The sequence below is a fragment of the Corvus hawaiiensis genome, chromosome 8, assembly GCF_020740725.1.
Source record: "Corvus hawaiiensis isolate bCorHaw1 chromosome 8, bCorHaw1.pri.cur, whole genome shotgun sequence".
Lineage (NCBI taxonomy): Eukaryota > Metazoa > Chordata > Aves > Passeriformes > Corvidae > Corvus > Corvus hawaiiensis.
The window spans coordinates 22,099,036-22,112,840 of NC_063220.1; the positions used below are offsets into that span (position 1 = coordinate 22,099,036).

The following is a 13,805-nucleotide window of genomic DNA, read 5'->3' on the forward strand; positions in this document are numbered from 1 at the left end:
TTCACAGAGCAAGGATTTCAGTGTCTGAATGTTTTAAGCTGACACATTAAGGATCATTTCTGAAAGTCTGAAAATAGGAGAAACTGAAAGGTCCATCAGAAATTATAGATTCGTGGTATGTCACTTTTTTATGTTTTGTGGTTGTCTTTTTTTACTCAGTAAGCAAATGCTCTTGTAGATAAAGGCTGGTGTTGTTTGTCCAAGTCATGTAACAAGTAGACATACTGTTTTATGAGCTTCTTAGGCATTATTGCCAAGAGGGTAATTTGGATTTGACCTGATACGAGTCAGATTTACTGACCGGTACATCTCTTGCTATGTCTGTGACAGGGCTAATAGCCCAGCATAGTGGCTGTGTTTGTAAGAGAGTATGTGGGTTCCTAAGCAAGTTCCCTGGGGGTTAGGAAGGAAGGACCCCAGTCCCGAACACGGCTCCCTGGGCTTGTGGGGTGAGGCTGGGGCCAGGGCTCTGAAAGGCATTTTGTTCACTGTTCTGCTTTTTCTCTCACTGTCAGCAGAAAAAATGTTCTGGGAGATTTGTGTTGAAATGGAGTATAGATCCCAAGGCATAGTAATGTGGAAAATAAGGATGAGGTTTTTCTTGTAACCTCCCCTTACCAAAGAATACTGGGAACAGGGAGAGCCTGGGGCCCCAAACTGCTGACTCCCCTGTTGCTCAGACAGTGCTAACAGAAAGCCCTGCAAGGAGAGCACCTACCAGAGGAATCCTATGCAGTGAGAGTACCCAGTGAGTACCTCATTCTGTGCTGTGCAGGGCATCCCAATGTGCTCATGAGGCCCAAAAATGGGGCATCTCCAATTGGTTAGTGTTTAAACTGACCACTAAAGAAAATGGCATTGCCAAAATTCAAGGTGGTTTTGTCCCTAATTTACCACAGCAACACACACAGAATTGCACCAAATTCTCTTGACAAGAGAATTGGGAAACTGCCACAGTCTGTTTCTACTCTTGCTATTCATGGGGATAAGAAGCTTTTTTTCTTCTGCTTCTCTGTATCATTAATAACGTATTGCTGTAGAGGTTCCAGAAATGTGTGGTCCAACCTATTTCCTAAGCATAGCACACCAAAAAAAATAAACAAAAATAGTAGATACTTAGTATGTAACTCTGATCAGAAAAATTGTCCAGACATGCTGTGAGCATGTTTCAGGTCAGAGTAATCTCATGGTATATGGAGTGCCAAATCTAGACTTATATAGAGCTGGGAGCCAGAAACTGGATTGATGTTTGGAGTCCACTTGGTACAGGCTTCTGGCTTGCTGGTAGGGCAAATGGGGAAACACCAGAGTTGCCGTACTGGTGCCATTGGTCTGGTGTCTGTTCCACTGACTGTGGTTAGTAACAAACCCCTTAAAGGAAACTGCATGAAATCTGTGCTCCTCACTTACAGGATAAATTTTCTGCCCTAGAGAAAATCTGTTTACTCTTCCCACTCCACCTCCTTAGATAAAGCTTGGCTGAAAGCCTGAATTTTTACATCTTTTCCAAAACTATTTATTTTTTTCCAATGTAAATTGTCTCTGGTGGTGGTTTTTCTTATTTATGTGACTATATGATATTCTCTTCAACTCTTTTATGCTCTTTGCCTCCAAGTGTTCTGATAATGAGTTGGACAGACTAAATAATGATGACAACTACAACACTAACTGGTTTGAAATATGTCCCCTTTTCATTCTTCCTTAGCAAGCTTGGGGGAAGTTTGCCCAGCCACTGCTCAGGTGCAGCTGTTCTGCTATACTTGGAACATCTGGTCCTGTGGTACCATATGGCTATGACCTACCGTCCTTCTAGAAGTAATCAAGTGCACTTCATATCATAAAACCCCACAACAGCAAAACAATGCCTCATAATCCACCAGGAATGCTCCACACCACCTCAGGGCAAGTACCTTTTAGTGACTTTTTGCTCTGAGTTTGATCAGGTTCCAGACTATTTTAAGCTGAGAACACCATAAACGCTGGAAATTAGGTACTCCATTTCAGGAAAAATGCAAAATCCAGACTGAGTAGATCTGCAAAGCAGAAATAGAGTTGTTACATTATGAGAGAGATAGCAAGGCTGCCTTAATAGATGGCATTCAAGTACAGCTGCTTATGGTTCTTAACTGGTGTTGGCCCACGAAATGCATACTTAGAAAGGAAATTGGGGAGAGCTAACACATGCCTGGGGGCTTTGAAGTTGTTATTATCATCCACATGCATAAGAACGGGAGATCCTCTCTAGTCCAGCAAGTACTGAGAAATGAATGAGTTTGGCGCATACATCAAAGGTCTTCACTTGTAATTTGCTTAAGAGATTAAAAATGAAATATGAGGGAATTATTGAGGAAGAGCAAGCTGCTGGTTTTTTCTCCCTTGCAGCAGGAAAGAACAATTGAGCATCTATTCTGACTGAAAGTGATTACTAAAATGCTTTCTGACAACCTGGAGCAAAACAGCAGTTGCATCAGTTTCACTGACATCAAATAAGCTTTTGATTTACTGAGACCCAACTGGACCTGTCCAGTGCCAAGGATTGTCTTTGAGAAGCAAACAAACTTGATAAAGCTCTTTTTTTGCAGAGCCACAATCTCTAAAGCAATGCATTGCCAGACCATGAAATGTGCTCTGCATTTCAGCTACCAGAAATGTTCTTTTTCAGAAATAAACTAAAACCTAGTGACAAACACCTGAAGCTTGCTACTTTTCCCATTCCTGTCAAATGTGATTTTTGCTAAGGTTCTTGGGTCTGAGTAACCATTAGGGAGGGAGACAGTGGTGTCAAGTTATTAAGTCATGGCCAGATTAGGAGATATGGAAGCCTGATAACAACTGTGGTCTTCTGGGAAAAAACTGACTGTGAAAGCTTTGGAGGTAGAAGGAGGAGACAAGTGGCTCCCTGGACCAGCTTCCAGCAGGATTACAGAGCGTAGGAAACTCTTATTTTTGGGATTTGAGGAAACACTCTGATGAATTTTTGAAAAGAATCCAGATATATTGGCACAGGTCTAGATCATGTAAGTCTTCCCATTCCACATCCTTTTCTGTGGCTGAGTCAGAGATGTTGTGGAAGGACTTGTTGCCCCTGAATCAAGGTCACATACCTTTTAAATAGAGCCTGGCCTTTTTTGGAACTGATACAGGAATTGATGGATATTAGTCTATAACATGACCCAAAATGCAAGATGCTGACTACAGATAATTTCCACGTTTACTTTGATAATTTCCTTGACAGCATAAAATTTGTAAGTTTGTTGACTTTATATCTATCTATCATGTGCTTTAACACCTTTTTTCCCCTTCACCACACAAACTCTTATTGAGTGGTCTTGGTCCACATCATCATCTTTAGGTTGGAATTTTACCTGCCCTTCTATGTTCTGAAGTGGGTGGTCCTTAAAAAAATTTTGTCTGTTACTTTGTTGTCTCTTGAGCAGAATATCACCAGTTCAGCTCATTTATTGTTTTTATATCACAGAGGCACAAGGCAGTAGTAATAAAAATGAGAGTAGGTTTCCCAGTCACAATTAATCAACTACATTTATGAGCATTGCTGCTCTTAATTTTTCTGCTGTGTTAAAATAGTCCCTTGTTAACACAGCCAGTCTCTCCCATATCTTTTGACCCATACACATAAACGCATGCTGAAAATTTTAAGGCAAGTTATTAGCTTGACCCACTGCTTTTCCAGTAAGACTCCAAAGCACCTGCATTTCTGCAAGTGTCCTTTCAACACACCTTATTCCAGCTGTTACAAATGCTGATTTCAATATAAATTATGGATTCAGTCCTCTGCATTTTCCTGACTTACAGACAGTGAAGTGACAACCAATTATTTTAAAAGAACATGAATGTAGAGGATTTTCACTTGAATGAAAATGACCTCCAAGCCACCGCAGACCTGAGAACATAGCCCAGAAAGGAGCATGGAAAGAGGCATCAGGAGATGCTTTGCTGCCAGAAAGGGAGTGCCAGGGGACAGGTCTGGTCATCACTTACTTAAGAAGTAAAACCATGGGAAAACTGGCTGGATGGTCAGTGAGATGATTTTAAAAAAAATCTTTGGAGGAAAAGAGGACTTGGAGCTGAGATGCAGACATTAAGTTTTTGAAAAAAATGAGTTATCAAGAGGAGTTGCTGCCTAATGCAATTATAGCTCATTTGCTATCAGAAAAGTCATATGTATAAACAGTGCATAAAATTATTGCCAAGCATATTTTTGAAATGTCTTGAAATGTTTAGTGCCATGAATAAGCCTGGTTTTAGAGAAAGAGAACTACACGGCATGCCAGGGATAAATACAGGTTTTACCTATTGACTTGTTTCTTTAAAGAGAGAGGAAGAGAGCAGGTGGAGGGGGGGAAGACCAAAAGGAATAAAAACTTGAAAGTAGAATACCTCAAATAGTGTTTCCTTGGAAACAAAAAGGAAGATTACATCACAGGGTTCAAGCCTATAAATAGAAACCTAGCAGTGCAGATATAGAAGAAACTCTTGTTCCTAGAGAGAAAATGTAGAAATGAAGATGACCTCCCTTTAGACACTGCTGTCACAATGCAGTCAGGACAACTCGATCTTGAGGACCAGCAGTAAATTTAGCTGATGGTACATGACAGTCTTCTCTCAATTAGCTGTAGCAGTCAGCTCAGGGAACTGGTTCAGCTGGTGAGAAGAGGTACAATTTTCAGGCTGCTATAAATACCGTCAGTGTCTCTAGAGCCCTGCTATGCTGCTGTGGCAGAAATTACTAAAAGTCTTCAGCCTGAACTCTAAATCCTTTGGGCAGCCATGACAGGACAGTGAAAGCATCAAGTCTATATTAATGGTTGTAAGGAACAACCTGGGCACAGCATCTCTGTGCTCTGGTGGGAGTTCAGGCCTTTGGACAAGATGAGCTGCGACTCATGGGAGTGACTCAGGGTTCTGTCCTCCTGTGTTCCCCACTATGCCCTGCCCCCTTCTCCTGTCTCTCTCTCTTGATCCTGCTGCATTTATGTGACTGTCATTTGTGTGCTAAGGGCCGTGGGGCTGAGCAGGAGCACCTGAGGAGGCTCTCAAGGCAGGCACAGAGGGGTGGCTTGGCATACACACTGGGTGCCTGCCCATACTGTGAGCTCGTGGTCTCAGCAGTGTTGGGGGCCAAGTTCTTGCATCCTGCTAGCGTGAACTGTGATTGCGAGTGTTTTCTGTTTCTGAGTTATGTTTCCTGATGCTGTGGAATATTTATACCATTAGTTACTAAACCAAATAATGATGTTTTCATTGTTACAGATGAGTTCCTTTGGACTATGCAGTGGTTCATCTTACAACCTTTACATTTTAGTGACATGAAACTTTTTCTCTGCTTTTGCAGCTGAACACTCATCTGAGTGTGTAAATACAACACTGCTAAAAGGATAGCTCCGAAATTGGGCAATTCATGCATCTTATGGGCTAATGTAGCTAAATCTGCCATCCAAAGGCTAAAGCCTTGAATAAATCGTATTAGTGTATAGTCTCTCCATATGTTTAAAAAAAAATCGATTTGCTATGGCTCTGTTACGAAACAATCCCCTTCAAATTGAAACACAGATTTGTTCCATCAGTTTGTATGTGATAACCCAGGGCCTGGTCAAATTTCTGCTTTCTGGTGGGAATCATCTTGGTTTGAATAGGGATCTTAGTGTGATCAACAGCTCACAGAGAGTTGCTACTTCCCAGAGCTGACCAAGCAGGGATTGGAGGCACTGGTAAATGAAAAGATTTCTTAAATGTCCCAATGTCATGGGTGTTGATGATTCTGTAATATATATGTATGTATACATCCTTCCCTGGCACTGCTCATTATAAGGCATAGCCAAGTCAATGAAACAGCATATGCTCCCAGCTGCTTTAGCTCTAGGACATGGTGTGCCAGGTGGCAGGACTCTACTCTTGTAGGCTTTTTTCCATGTCTTGTAACATGGTACATACTCCTAAATCTACCAGAGAAACTCAGCTTTCCTTGACACGGGAAGAGGAGGAGGAGGAATCTAAGTTTATTGTGCTTGTCAAAAAAATAATGAAAACTATGAACTTTAAGACAAAGAATAAAATCCCATGCTTTATAAAGACATTCCCACAATGGGAAAGGGAGTATATGTGTGTGATACAAGAGTTCTAAACATCTGGGGCTCACAGAAATACAGTTCTTGCTTATGTAGCTACAGGTAGATGCATGTGTCTGAGTCTAGCTGTGATTCTGGATCCAAGACTGCTATTGCCGTTATAAATTTTTAAGATCCCAGATCTGTAAATATCTAGTGCTAAGGGAAATCTGGATAGGATTTGAACCTTGTAGTTTGTGTCAATCTTCAGTTTAATCTTGTGTTTTAATTTGAAAGAACTGTAAGGGATTTGGCATACTTCTTTTTCATGGGAAGAGTGGTTTGAGTGGGGAGGGGATGCTGATGGTGCTTTCTTTGACTTGCTTGGGTTTGCTGCTGTAATCGTTCATCTCTGAATCATTGTGCCTACAGAGTTTGCTTTTTTCTTTTCAAAATTTCAGTTCTACACTGTAAATTGATATTCTGTGGCACAATGTTCTGCCAGTATAATCACAGAGTTCCAGAAGTGCTCTTCCAATACATTGCATGGGACAACTACTAGGATATATAGGTTTTCTAGGATTTTTTTTCCCAAGTAGCCCAAAATTAATTTCTTTATTTTTTAGCAGACCAGCCTTTACTGGCAGGCAAGCATTTCTGAGCATTGGGATGGCTAGATGACCAGCCTGAGAAAGATGTATTAGTATTTGTCTGTTAAAATGCTTTTGGATGGCTGGCCAGTCATTCTGGTATGGCACTGGTACTTGACATCTAACCAAAAGGAAGTGGGATAGCAGAGATGCTGGTAAGTTGACATATGTCTGGTGTGAAGCAGGCTGGATTAGAAACTGGAGGACTTGCTGGAGGTTAATAGTATGTTAAAACCAGTGCATAACCACACGGAGGTGTAATGGAGTATAAACTAATTTTTTTTTTCTTCCAAAAACTGACAGTAGGAAAAGACAGGTGAATTGAAGAATGGTGTGAATTGACAGAAAACAATTTTGGTTGTAAAATCTTAAATACTTCTTTGTGTTACTGACTTCTCCCAAGCACTCCCTACCTCCCTGAAGAGCCACATCCTGCTATTCTGCTTCATCAGATGAACTGTTTAAATTAAAAGCACTCTGAAACTAACATGCATGCCAGAACTCTTTGCCTTGGTACAGTTTTCATTTCTTGTTATATTATGTCTCCTTTGATTAATACAAGTATGTAGGAAATGAAAAAGATGGTCACTGATTTTTAATCAGTTGTATATTCTAGTCAGGTATCAGCTAATTACACACAGACAATTAACAGTTTCATCTGAGAAATATGTTGCTTAGCCTTCAACTGTGCAGGGTGTGCAAGGCTGGGACTTCCCTGGGACAGCTGAGGAGGAGGAGAGCAATCTCCCCTGGCCTGTGACAGTATTTGGTCTCAGGATCCAGGAGCTGGGGTGCAGCTTCTCCCTGTGGCCAAGTGCTGCCTGGCTGAAGCGGCTGGTTCTTCTTCACCAGTGTAGATTTTCCTTCTGCAAAACTCTTGGCTAGGGTACATCTTCTGGTTATTATTTCTTTAAAGCATCTTGTTGTTGGCCATTATAGATTGAGCCCTTTAGAAATGTTTTCTGCATGGGTGACTTGGCCAAGTCACATGTACTGGTACCTCCAAGCATGGCCATAGCCACAAAAATTGTGCAGCTTTTTGGTAGTTACACATACACACACAGAGGATTGGAAATGCAAGTCAGTGAATAGAACAAAAAATAAATTTAATTTTCCAAATATTCCTAGTTTGAATAGTCTCTGATAAAACGTTTCTCCCTCTAGTGAGAATAGCGAAGAAAATTGTCTTTGAGTCCAGCCCTGGGATCCTGCTGTGTCTCTCTTGTGAATGAGCAATGAAAAGTGGCCATTCATTGCTGAATGATTATTTTTCCCCTTCAATGGAGTGTGGGGGGAGAAACCCTCCAAAATCCAAGTCTTCTATGACTTCTATGAGTCCAGCAGACTAAAAGCACCAGGAAACCTCTGGAGGGAAGTAAAAAGTTATGAATGGAGAATAAAATACTGGTGCAGAGCAAAAGGGCTGTTGTGTATAAAGAGCAGATGGGAAAATGTTGAGTTTCAAGTTTAAAAGACAAGGATCTGAATCTCATTCAGCTGAGTAGGGGAAGTGGTTTGGGTTTCCTTTCCTTGGAGGTTGGCTCCATTTGATGAATTGTCGAGATGTGCCATAAATGTTTAAGATTTATAGGAGAGACTCTGAGTAATACTAATGAATAGCTAAAAATAGATATGATAGGAAAATATAAACTGACAAACAGATCATCCAGCATAACAATAACTTCATAATCATGCAACTGTTGCCAACTGAAGATGGGAGACATGGCTTGAAAATGAGCTTTTGTTTTTCACATCTGAAAGTTAAAGGAGTCAGAGTGGAAACAGATGTTCTTGAAAACAATGTGTCAGAATAACTCTAGTAACAGCCAATTGTCGCTAGAGATGAGCAAATAATTCCTTGCTTACTCTTCACCGGCTGATGGTTTTCCAATGGTGGGTGGGGTTTTTGTAAAGAACTGATTTATTTATTTATTCATTGCAAGCAACCTAAATGATGTTGGTGCAAAAGTTTTCAGTGTCTCACTTCTTACAGTTCTGTGCTTCTTGGGAATTTTTGTCAAAGAGCTGTTGATCTTCCAAAAGCAATCCTAAGGGCTTTAATGGATCATTTTGGTTGTAAATGTTTGTGAATATTTCATTTTTGATATTTGATATTAGATGGATAGATGAATTATAATTGTTATTGAATTAGGAGGAATTAGATACTTTGTTTTCATAGAAAGGGGTTTGTAGAACAGCAACTGTCAGAAGTGTTTTACACTGTGAATAACCACAGGAGTAGATCTTGTCTACTACAATAGCAGAATTATTGAGCTTTCATTTTTAGCGTCTGTCTGCTGAACACCTACAGAAGAGAAATATTCAAGTCAATGGCTGATGTGTGGACAGACAGAAGCATCAAAGATCCTTTGTGCTGCTATGAACTTTGTCTGTGCTGGGTGTCTCCTTAATGTGCTGGAAGATCCTTGTAGTCATGAAGATTACTGGCAACAACCAGTCTGCAGCAACTGCGGGACCCTATTCCTTGACAAGTAACATTTTGTGTGAGGGGAGGCTCAGCCCATCAACCATTCTGAATCCCAGTCTTGCTTTTGAGTTTGATATTTAAGAACTGATGTTTTTATCAGCTGGCTGGACTTGCTGTGCAGATTTTCTATTTGTACTATTGTGAAAATATTTTTATTTGCAATGGTATTTCCACTGGGAGATGCCTTTGTCTTCAGAGTAACTTCCCTGAGAGTGGTTTCAAAAGTTAATCTGTGGAGAATACTACATCTTGTTTTGCAGTATTCAGATGCCTCTTTACAAAGTAAAGTAAAAGATGTTATTCATTTTCAGGTACTATTATTACCCTGACTTGCCACCACCTTGTTGTCTGAAAAGTGGGTGGAGCTCAAAGATGGGAAGTTGGCATGGGCTTCACTTTAACTTAGTAATCAAATGAGAAAACACTAGATAAGACATGATATGGCAACATCACAGAAGCTGCTTTGTGGCAGGGTAGAGAATGGCTACTGGCAGAGGAGGAAAGAAAAGGACAGTTTTTTAGAGAATGAAAATGAGAAAAGTTTGCTTGAACAGCTGGGGTTGCTGAGCATCAAGATAATGGAAGGATGTTATGGAGGCAGAAGCAGACGGAGGAGAGACAGAGCCAGATCCTCAGCTAACATTGCTGGTATTTTTAGGAGTGCTTCCTGAGAGTGCTTTCTGTATATAAACAGTCGAGGTTCCAGGAGGCAGTGGTGAGGGGGAGCAATGTAACTCAATGATACTTGTACTGCAAATAGTACATTGCAAAGAGCAAATTGTTTGACTTTATTAAACTGCAGCCTCCTGCAACAGAACAAGGGTCTAGTTTCTAAGCAAAATAATTGTTGCCTAAAGAAAACTTATATGTTGGAAGTCCCATAGGCCCTAGATTCCTGTTTGACTTGGCTTCAGGAGCTGCACATACTGTTTGAACCTTAGACTATGAAGTAAATTTGCAAAGCACAAGCTGTTTTGAAGCCCCTTTCCACAGTAACACATAGCCTTGTTATCAGAAAAATACAGGGCAAAAGACAATGGGAGGAGGATCAAGTCTGGCAAGTGGGGTTGACAGCGCTTTGCAATTCTGGTGAGGCTGGCAGGAGCTGGGCAGATCTGGTCTAGGCATCAGGGCTATGCAGGAGAATGTTGCCTGGTCTTGGTGGGCAGTGCCAAGGTTAAAGCAGAATTGGAGCCATGGGCTAACTTGGAACAGGGCAGTGTAATGCAGAACCAGGGTCTGTCCCAAGACCGCTTCCCTCCACCCTTGTTTACAGGCATGGGGGGTTATTTAGGGCGCTGTACCTGAAGAGTGGTCCTGTGTGTGCTGGAAGCAAAAACTACAGATGAAGATGCTCCCATAGGAGGGCCATCCTTGCTGCAGCAACTCCAAAGCTACCTGTGCAAGGAGGAATGAATCAATGCACCTGAGAGAAAGGCTGACGCTCTTAGCTACACATGGTGAGTACCAGGACAGTATCTTGGCTGGCATTTCTTTCCATGGGAAACCTGTCCTTGGCACCATCTCTTTGCATGAAACTTGTTGAAAATTTCTGTCCTCTCTTCCCTTGGCTCCTTGCACAGCAGATTTATGGTCTCATTTTCTTTTTACAAATAAAACCCTAAGTGCAAATCCAAAGGATAAATAACACAGTGCAGACATGCCCATGGTAATATTCTCTGTATCACTGCTGTAAGTCTGAGAGGAAAAGATGGTGAAGGCAAGATATCTCATGTGAGAAAACTCCCCTCATGCTTTCTGCCAGTTCTGAAGGTTGGAGAGCAATCCTGTTGTGCTTTTCCCCAAACATCTTGCTGCAGCTTAGGCAAACTTCAGGTGTCTTGTCTGCAAAAAGGGGCTGAGGCACCCATCCTCCTTGGCAGGGTTTTTGTGGGGGAGGTATACCAGGTCCACCACAGTGCTCAAGGTTTCTCCTTCATAAGGACAGAATGGACAGGTGTTCTTAAATAAACCTCAGCATTTGCTCTGCACCGGGTAAAGGTGTTCATGGAAACGGTAGTGGTGTCACTGCCACTCTGCCCATTAATATCTCTGCTGTTCCGATTGTTTCCACCCTGCCTGCGGCCTCAAGTGATGTGGCTTGGGCAGAAAATATTCAACCAGGGTACTGGGCAAGTGCCACAGAGGCACCAAACCTGCAGGGCTTCTTTCAGCTGACTCAGTGGCACTGAAATGGACAGCTGCAGCCAGGACTAAACACCTCATGTTAGCAAGGGTGGCTATCAGGGAAGGGAGTTATTCCTGATTTCTTGGGCTGAGCTGGTGGTTTACAACTCTGGATCTTGAAATTATACCACAATATACACCTGGAACCACCCCAATATTGTTTTCATTCTGCCTTGATTTCAGCTGCAATTTTAAGAGGCTTTTATTTAAGTAAGCACAGGGGCAGGACACGTGGGTCAGAGGTTAGGGCTTAATTGTCATCAATACAGAGCCTGCCCCTGTGCCCCTGCCAGGCCACCTCCATGGTGCTGCAGCTCTCACAGAGAGGGGAGCTAATGGTGAGTTTAGGAACATTGTCTCCTGAAGGGTGGAGAACCTGGAAGGAGATCGGGGGACCTGCCTCTCACAGGGTCTTCTCTCACAGTCTGAACTTCACACCAAGGCAAAGCACTCAAAGTAGTTCAGGCACTTCTAGAAAGGGATTTTTTTTTAGTCCTGGGATTGGATATTTACTTTTTTCTCTTTGGGTCAGTGTTTCTGACCTCTTGTTTCTTATTGTTGAGTTTTTTCCCATGTCGAAGAGGAAGCTTCTACTATACACCTGTAATGGTGGCAAGAGCCAGAAGCCCTGCTCTGCCCCTGTCCTAGCTTACCTGGCAGGCTGCAGCTCCAGATAGATTTATTGATCCCAGCTGCAAGTCATGGATGGCAGGGAAATCTGTGGCCTGCCCTGGCTGGCTAAAATAGTCACACAATGGCCAACAGGCCTCAGCTGGGGTAACTTTAGGCTCAGTCAATCCCTCAAGTTGTTCATTTTAAGTTCTGCCCTACAACTGCATATGTTTCCAGATGAACAACTCACTGGAAATTATGACCTGTCCTGATGGGCTCAATGCATGGAGATTTTTGACTATTGTGTTTCATATACCTCTTGTGCTTTAATATAGTGCTTGGCACGGCCTGAGTTACAGAGGCTTGAAGGGAGTGGTTAGTAAGGCAACTGAAAATACCACTCACAAAACAGCTTCAGCATGGTCTGCAATAAAAAAGAATCCCCAGACAGACCAAGGTGGAAGAGACCCAAGTGCCAAGAGTGGTTCAGTCACCATGCTCACTGAAATCTAATCTCCTTGCTGTGGCAGGCAATAAGAGGCCTGTGAAAACTATAACCTCACTGATTTTTTCCATCATTAGCTATGACCTTGCTTCTGACTGCTTACTCCAGTCTCAAAGGATGAGACCCTTTCTGGAGGGAAGACCTGTGCCTCTGTTCCCTGAGAGGAAATTAGTCTGTAGCATTGCTATGCTTTACTTAATATGTTTATGAAAGTGGAAACACCACCTGAATTCCTCTATAGACTCTGCAGGGAAATCATGTTTCCATATTGCACTATGAGAAATGCAGTGAAGGTGTGCTATGCTCAGTTAATATTTTTAATGTATGGAGGTAAAAGAAACTTCAGTTCAGAAGAAGTATATGCTTCCCTCTTTCTATTCAACATCCATGGTGCTATAAATACAAACTGCAGGGTACTTTCAGAACTGAGAGCCTTTAAGACTTCTCGAGGGAAAACATCACACCAAATTAATCTGCCGTCAAGTGGAAATTCTATATTGTTTGCATTTGCCAATGTTCTGTATGTGGCTATAATTGCACTGAAGCAAATATCTGCTTCGAGTTCTTCACAAGATTAAATGTGGCCAATTGGGCGTAAAAGAGTAATTGAAATGCAGAGCTGCTGCTTCGGATTTGTTAGAGGCATTGCTCATTTTTGCTCTGACATGACGACACTAGGTTCTGACTTTCCATTAAAACAGGGAAATTTGGGGAATGTGATTTTGAGCGTTGGGTTGCAAGCTAAGAGGAGGACATTTCTGTCTGGCACTGCGCTGCCCTGCAGTGTGCCAGCAGGCAGTGTGCCCTGGGCGTGCTCCTTGCTCCATGTGTGCAAGGGGACACCTTCCTTCCTCTGACCAGCAGAGAGGCTGTCAACAGCTGAGCCCCAGGGTACAGTGTCTGCTTGAGACCTCCAGAACTGGCTCCTGAGGATTTCATGGTCCTTAAGTTCTGAGTATTTGCCACAGATATGAAGTGAAAAGGACTTGTGAAGGTCCAGCAAGAGCCTCCACAGCTTGTAACAGAGGGAGTCCAAGGTCTGAACTGGATCCTGACTACTGTCACCATGTCAGACCAAAGGACCATGTCAGCTTGCAAAACCTGCAGTCTCACCCTAACCCAGCTGGATGTGAAATGTTAAAGATTTGCTTAAAAGCCTCATGCTTTCTTTTTATTTTTACTAGTTTAGTCATTTTCCCTCTTGCCAAATAAATGCAATTATAAGTAAGTAAAAAGCATTTTTTCAAGTTGACTGTGCTGCCTTTTAATTCTGCATGAAAACCCAACTGCTCCTTATG

General features: G+C 42.1%; 1 protein-coding gene across 1 annotated transcript in view; it reads right to left on the minus strand.

The window, feature by feature from the left end:
* DUSP29 (dual specificity phosphatase 29) overlaps positions 1-13,805 on the minus strand; it is a 50,277-nt gene that overhangs the window by 28,187 nt on the left and 8,285 nt on the right. The gene's annotated exons all lie outside the window — the stretch shown is intronic.